The following is a 7,999-nucleotide window of genomic DNA, read 5'->3' on the forward strand; positions in this document are numbered from 1 at the left end:
GGGCCCTGACTACATCCAGCAACTTGGAGTCCTCCAAGTCCCCAGTAGCCGCAGGCACCACAATAGGTTGGTTTAGGTGAAACGCTGAAACCACCTTAGGGAGAAATTGAGGACGAGTCCTCAATTCCGCCCTATCCGAATGAAATATCAGGTAAGGGCTTTTATAGGATAAAGCCACCAATTCTGATACGCGCCTGGCTGAAGCCAGGGCCAACAGCATTACCACTTTCCATGTGAGATATTTTAAATCCACTGTGGCAAGTGGTTCGAACCAATGTGATTTTAGGAATCCCAAAACCACATTGAGATCCCAGGGTGCCACTGGAGGCACAAAGGGAGGCTGTATATGCAGTACCCCCTTGACAAAAGTCTGGACTTCAGGAACTGAAGCCAATTCTTTCTGGAAGAAAATCGACAAGGCCGAAATTTGAACCTTAATGGACCCTACTTTTAGGCCCATGGACAGTCCTGTTTGCAGGAAATGCAGGAAACGACCTAGTTGAAATTCCTCTGTCGGGGCCTTCCTAACCTCGCACCACGCAACATATTTCCGCCAAATACAGTGATAATGTTGTGACTTCATCTGGAATGCCTTTTTCCTTCAGGATCCGGCGTTCAACCGCCATGCCGTCAAACGCAGCCGCGGTAAGTCTTGGAACAGACAGGGTCCTTGCTGAAGCAGGTCCCTTCTTAGTGGTAGAGGCCACGGATCCTCCGTGAGCATCTCTTGAAGTTCCGGGTACCAAGTCCTTCTTGGCCAATCCGGAGCCACGAGTATAGTTCTTACTCCTCTCCGTCTTATAATCCTCAGTACCTTGGGTATGAGAGGCAGAGGAGGGAACACATACACTGATTGGTACACCCACGGTGTTACCAGCGCGTCCACCGCTATTGCCTGAGGGTCCCTTGACCTTGCGCAATACCTGTCTAGTTTTTTGTTGAGGCGGGACGCCATCATGTCCACCTTTGGTTTTTCCCAACGGTTTACAATCAATTGGAAGACTTCTGGATGAAGTCCCCACTCTCCCGGGTGGAGATCGTGTCTGCTGAGAAATTCTGCTTCCCAGTTGTCCACTCCGGGAATGAACACTGCTGACAGTGCTATCACATGATTTTCCGCCCAGCGAAGAATCCTTGCAGCTTCTGCCATCGCTCTCCTGCTTCTTGTGCCGCCCTGTCTGTTTACGTGGGCGACTGCCGTGATGTTGTCCGACTGGATCAACACAGGCTGACCCTGAAGCAGAGGCCTTGCTTGACTTAGGGCATTGTAAATGGCCCTTAGTTCCAGGATATTTATGTGAAATGACGTTTCTTCCCTGTGTGACTGCTCCCCAGCCTCTCAGGCTGGCATCCGTGGTCACCAGGACCCAGTCCTGAATGCCGAATCTGTGGCCCTCTAGAAGATGAGCACTCTGCAACCACCACAGGAGAGACACCCTTGTCCTTGGAGACAGGGTTATCCGCTGATGCATCTGAAGATGCGATCCGGACCATTTGTCCAGCAGATCCCACTGAAAGGTTCTTGCATGGAATCTGCCGAATGGAATTGCTTCGTAAGAAGCCACCATTTTTCCCAGGACCCTTGTGCATTCATGCACTGACACTTGGCCTGGTTTTAGGAGGTTCCTGACTAGCTCGGATAACTCCCTGGCTTTCTCCTCCGGGAGAAACACCTTTTTCTGGACTGTGTCCAGAATCATCCCTAGGAACAGCAGACGTGTCGTAGGAATCACCTGCGATTTTGGAATATTTAGAATCCACCCGTGCTGTCGTAGCACTACTTGAGATAGTGCTACTCCGACCTCTAACTGTTCCCTGGACCTTGCCCTTATCAGGAGATCGTCCAAGTAAGGGATAATTAAGACGCCTTCTCTTCGAAGAAGAATCATCATTTCGGCCATTACCCTGGTAAAGACCCGGGGTGCCGTGGACAATCCAAACGGCAGCGTCTGAAACTGATAATGACAGTTATGTACCACAAACCTGAGGTACCCTTGGTGAGAAGGGCAAATTGGGACATGGAGGTAAGCATCCTTGATGTCCAGAGACACCATATAGTCCCCTTCTTCCAGGTTCGCAATCACTGCTCTGAGTGATTCCATCTTGAACTTGAACCTTTGTATGTAAGTGTTCAAAGATTTCAGATTTAAAATCGGTCTCACCGAGCCGTCCGGCTTCGTTACCACAAACAGCGTGGAATAATACCACTTTCCCTGTTGAAGGAGGGGTACCTTTATTATCACCTGCTGGGAGTACAGCTTGTGAATAGCTTCCAATACCGCCTCCCTGTCGGAGGGAGACGTTGGTAAAGCAGACTTCAGGAACCGGCGAGGGGGAGACGTCTTGAATTCCAATTTGTACCCCTGCGATACTACCTGCAGGATCCAGGGGTCCACTTGCGAGTGAGCCCACTGCGCGCTGAAATTCTTGAGACGGCCCCCCACCGTACCCGAGTCCGCTTGTAAGGCCCCAGCGTCATGCTGAGGACTTGGCAGAAGCGGGGGAGGGCTTCTGTTCCTGGGAAGAGGCTGCCTGCTGGAGTCTTTTTCCCCTTCCTCTGCCCCGGGGCAGAAATGAGTGGCCTTTTGCCCGCTTGCCCTTATGGGGACGAAAGGACTGAGCCTGAAAAGACGGTGTCTTTTTCTGCTGAGAGGTAACCTGGGGTAAAAATGTGGATTTTCCAGCCGTTGCCGTGGCCACCAGGTCCGATAGACCGACCCCAAATAACTCCTCCCCTTTATAAGGCAATACTTCCATATGCCGTTTGGAATCCGCATCACCTGACCACTGTCGCGTCCATAACCCTCTTCTGGCAGAAATGGACAGCGCACTTACTCTTGATGCCAGGGTGCAAATATCCCTCTGTGCATCACGCATATATAGAAATGCATCTTTTAAATGCTCTATAGGCAATAATATACTGTCCCTGTCCAGGGTATCAATATTTTCAGTCAGGGAATCCGACCAAGCCACCCCAGCACTGCACATCCAGGCTGAGGCGATTGCTGGTCGCAGTATAACACCAGTATGTGTGTATATACTTTTTAGGATATTTTCCAGCTTCCTATCAGCTGGCTCCTTGAGGGCGGCCGTCTCAGGAGACGGTAACGCCACTTGTTTTGATAAGCGTGTGAGCGCTTTATCTACCCTAGGGGGTGTTTCCCAACGCGCCCTAACCTCTGGCGGGAAAGGGTATAACGCCAATAAGTTTTTTATCGGGGGAAACCCACGCTTCATCACACACCTCATTTAATTCATCTGACTCAGGAAAAACTACGGGTAGCTTTTTCACACCCCACATAATACCCTTTTTTGTGGTACTTGTAGTATCAGAAATGTTCAAAACCTCCTTCATTGCCGTGATCATGTAACGTGTGGCCCTACTGGAAAATACGTTTGTTTCCTCACCGTCGACACTGGAATCAGTGTCCGTGTCTGGGTCGACCATCTGAGGTAACGGGCAATTTAAAGCCCCTGACGGTGTCTGAGACGGCTGTACAGGCACTAGCTGATTTGCCGGCTGTCTCATGTCGTCAACAGTCTTTTGTAAAGTGCTGACACTATCACGTAATTCCTTCCATAAGACCATCCAGTCAGGTGTCGACTCCCTAGGGGGTGACATCACTATTACAGGCAATTGCTCCGCCTCCATACCATTTTCCTCCTCATACATGTCGACACAAACGTACCGACACACAGCACACACACAGGGAATGCTCTGATAGAGGACAGGACCCCACTAGCCCTTTGGGGAGACAGAGGGAGAGCTTGCCAGCACACACCAGAGCGCTATATATATATATATATATATATATATACAGGGATAACCTTATAGAAGTGTTTTTCCCTTATATAGCTGCTGTATTGAATAATCTGCCAATTTAGTGCCCCCCCTCTCTTGTTTTACCCTGTTTCTGTAGTGTAGGACTGCAGGGGAGAGTCAGGGAGACGTCCTTCCAGCGGAGCTGTGAGGGAAAATGGTGCTTGTGTGCTGAGGAGATAGGCTCCGCCCCCTTCTCGGCGGCCTTTCTCCCGCTTTTTTATGGAAAAGCTGGCAGGGGTTAAATACATCCATATAGCTCAGGAACTATATGTGATGTATTTTTAGCCATTAAAAGTATTTTCATTGCGTCTCAGGGCGCCCCCCCAGCGCCCTGCACCCTCAGTTACCGGAGTGTGAAGTGTGCTGAGAGCAATGGCGCACAGCTGCAGTGCTGTGCGCTACCTTGTTGAAGACAGGATGTCTTTTGCCGCCGATTTCCCGGACCTCTTCCGTCTTCTGGCTCTGTAAGGGGGCCGGCGGCGCGGCTCCGGGACCCATCCGTGGCTGGGCCTGTGATCGGTCCCTCTGGAGCTAATGTCCAGTAGCCTAAGAAGCCCAATCCACTCTGCACGCAGGTCAGTTCGCTTCTTCTCCCCTTAGTCCCTCGGTGCAGTGAGCCTGTTTCCAGCAGGACTCACTGAAAATAAAAAACCTAACTTAAACTTTTACTCTAAGCAGCTCAGGAGAGCCACCTAGTGTGCACCCTTCTCGTTCGGGCACAAAAATCTAACTGAGGCTTGGAGGAGGGTCATAGGGGGAGGAGCCAGTGCACACCAGGCAGTCCTAAAGCTTTTACTTTTGTGCCCAGTCTCCTGCGGAGCCGCTATTCCCCATGGTCCTGACGGAGTCCCAGCATCCACAAGGACGTCAGAGAAACACTGTTTATTACACACAAGAGCCGGTCTGCATTATCAACTTTGTGCCGCAGAGACTACCAACACTGGTGCAGTGAGTACTAACTACCAACACATCTATACACATATGAACCATATCAGCTGGAGGATTTCTTCTCACTCACACTGTGCGCTGCTCATTTACTATAAGAGACTGACAAATCCTCTGAGAGTCTCCTATGTAGAAGGATCAGCGTTTTCCTTTTACATTGGTTTTATCAGTGATACCTTTGTTTATACTCATTGTGTATATAATATATACCAGAGATATCATACACCTCAGGGTAACACCCATTAGTATATGTTTTACTCTATATTACTGTTTATATTGTTTTTATCTTTTGTTGCATCATTTGGATAGAGCGCCTCCCTGGTATTCCCCACATTTGCACACAGCACGGGGCACAGTAACAGGCCGGCTGCTGGCACACATACAAAATAATAGGTTCCCTATAGAATAATAGTAAACGCCAGGCACAGCTGCTGCAGAAACTCTTGTTACATACGTAACGTCAGTCTCTTCTGATACCGGCATTATATAATACAGCCCGGAGTCTCTACAGCAGATGGCCGTCGTTATACGTGTGGCGCCTCCCAATGAGGGGCTCAGCCTGCAGCTGTCACACTGCCAGTGGTGTAGTAATGCTCTGCAGCTGTCACACTGCCAGTGGTGTAGTAATGCTCTGCAGCTGTCACACTGCCAGTGGTGTAGTAATGCTCTGCAGCTGTCACACTGCCAGTGGTGTAGTAATGCTCTGCAGCTGTCACACTGCCAGTGGTGTAGTAATGCTCTGCAGCAGTCACACTGCCAGTGGTGTAGTAATGCTCTGCAGCAGTCACACTGCCAGTGGTGTAGTAATGCTCTGCAGCTGTCACACTGCCAGTGGTGTAGTAATGCTCTGCAGCTGTCACACTACCAGTGGTGTAGTAATGCTCTGCAGCTGTCACACTGCCAGTGGTGTAGTAATGCTCTGCAGCTGTCACACTGCCAGTGGTGTAGTAATGCTCTGCAGCTGTCACACTGCCAGTGGTGTAGTAATGCTCTGCAGCTGTCACACTGCCAGTGGTGTAGTAATGCTCTGCAGCTGTCACACTGCCAGTGGTGTAGTAATGCTCTGCAGCTGTCACACTGCCAGTGGTGTAGTAATGCTCTGCAGCTGTCACACTGCCAGTGGTGTAGTAATGCTCTGCAGCTGTCACACTGCCAGTGGTGTAGTAATGCTCTGCAGCTGTCACACTGCCAGTGGTGTAGTAATGCTCTGCAGCTGTCACACTGCCAGTGGTGTAGTAATGCTCTGCAGCTGTCACACTGCCAGTGGTGTAGTAATGCTCTGCAGCTGTCACACTGCCAGTGGTGTAGTAATGCTCTGCAGCAGTCACACTGCCAGTGGTGTAGTAATGCTCTGCAGCTGTCACACTGCCAGTGGTGGAGTAATGCTCTGCAGCTGTCACACTGCCAGTGGTGGAGTAATGCTCTGCAGCTGTCACACTGCCAGTGGTGTAGTAATGCTCTGCAGCTGTCACACTGCCAGTGGTGTAGTAATGCTCTGCAGCTGTCACACTGCCAGTGGTGTAGTAATGCTCTGCAGCAGTCACACTGCCAGTGGTGTAGTAATGCTCTGCAGCAGTCACACTGCCAGTGGTGTAGTAATGCTCTGCAGCTGTCACACTGCCAGTGGTGTAGTAATGCTCTGCAGCTGTCACACTGCCAGTGGTGTAGTAATGCTCTGCAGCTGTCACACTACCAGTGGTGTAGTAATGCTCTGCAGCTGTCACACTGCCAGTGGTGTAGTAATGCTCTGCAGCTGTCACACTGCCAGTGGTGTAGTAATGCTCTGCAGCTGTCACACTGCCAGTGGTGTAGTAATGCTCTGCAGCTGTCACACTGCCAGTGGTGTAGTAATGCTCTGCAGCTGTCACACTGCCAGTGGTGTAGTAATGCTCTGCAGCTGTCACACTGCCAGTGGTGTAGTAATGCTCTGCAGCTGTCACACTGCCAGTGGTGTAGTAATGCTCTGCAGCTGTCACACTGCCAGTGGTGTAGTAATGCTCTGCAGCTGTCACACTGCCAGTGGTGTAGTAATGCTCTGCAGCTGTCACACTGCCAGTGGTGTAGTAATGCTCTGCAGCTGTCACACTGCCAGTGGTGTAGTAATGCTCTGCAGCAGTCACACTGCCAGTGGTGTAGTAATGCTCTGCAGCTGTCACACTGCCAGTGGTGTAGTAATGTTCTGCAGCAGTCACACTGCCAGTGGTGTAGTAATGCTCTGCAGCTGTCACACTGCCAGTGGTGTAGTAATGCTCTGCAGCTGTCACACTGCCAGTGGTGTAGTAATGCTCTGCAGCTGTCACACTGCCAGTGGTGTAGTAATGCTCTGCAGCTGTCACACTGCCAGTGGTGTAGTAATGCTCTGCAGCTGTCACACTGCCAGTGGTGTAGTAATGCTCTGCAGCAGTCACACTGCCAGTGGTGTAGTAATGCTCTGCAGCTGTCACACTGCCAGTGGTGTAGTAATGCTCTGCAGCTGTCACACTGCCAGTGGTGTAGTAATGCTCTGCAGCTGTCACACTGCCAGTGGTGTAGTAATGCTCTGCAGCTGTCACACTGCCAGTGGTGTAGTAATGCTCTGCAGCTGTCACACTGCCAGTGGTGTAGTAATGCTCTGCAGCTGTCACACTGCCAGTGGTGTAGTAATGCTCTGCAGCTGTCACACTGCCAGTGGTGTAGTAATGCTCTGCAGCTGTCACACTGCCAGTGGTGTAGTAATGCTCTGCAGCTGTCACACTGCCAGTGGTGTAGTAATGCTCTGCAGCTGTCACACTGCCAGTGGTGTAGTAATGTTCTGCAGCTGTCACACTGCCAGTGGTGTAGTAATGCTCTGCAGCTGTCACACTGCCAGTGGTGTAGTAATGCTCTGCAGCTGTCACACTGCCAGTGGTGTAGTAATGCTCTGCAGCTGTCACACTGCCAGTGGTGTAGTAATGCTCTGCAGCTGTCACACTGCCAGTGGTGTAGTAATGTTCTGCAGCTGTCACACTGCCAGTGGTGTAGTAATGCTCTGCAGCTGTCACACTGCCAGTGGTGTAGTAATGCTCTGCAGCTGTCACACTGCCAGTGGTGTAGTAATGCTCTGCAGCTGTCACACTGCCAGTGGTGTAGTAATGCTCTGCAGCAGTCACACTGCCAGTGGTGTAGTAATGCTCTGCAGCTGTCACACTGCCAGTGGTGTAGTAATGCTCTGCAGCAGTCACACTGCCAGTGGTGTAGTAATGCTCTGCAGCT

This window comes from Pseudophryne corroboree, assembly GCF_028390025.1.
Source record: "Pseudophryne corroboree isolate aPseCor3 chromosome 3 unlocalized genomic scaffold, aPseCor3.hap2 SUPER_3_unloc_11, whole genome shotgun sequence".
NCBI classification, from domain to species: domain Eukaryota; kingdom Metazoa; phylum Chordata; class Amphibia; order Anura; family Myobatrachidae; genus Pseudophryne; species Pseudophryne corroboree.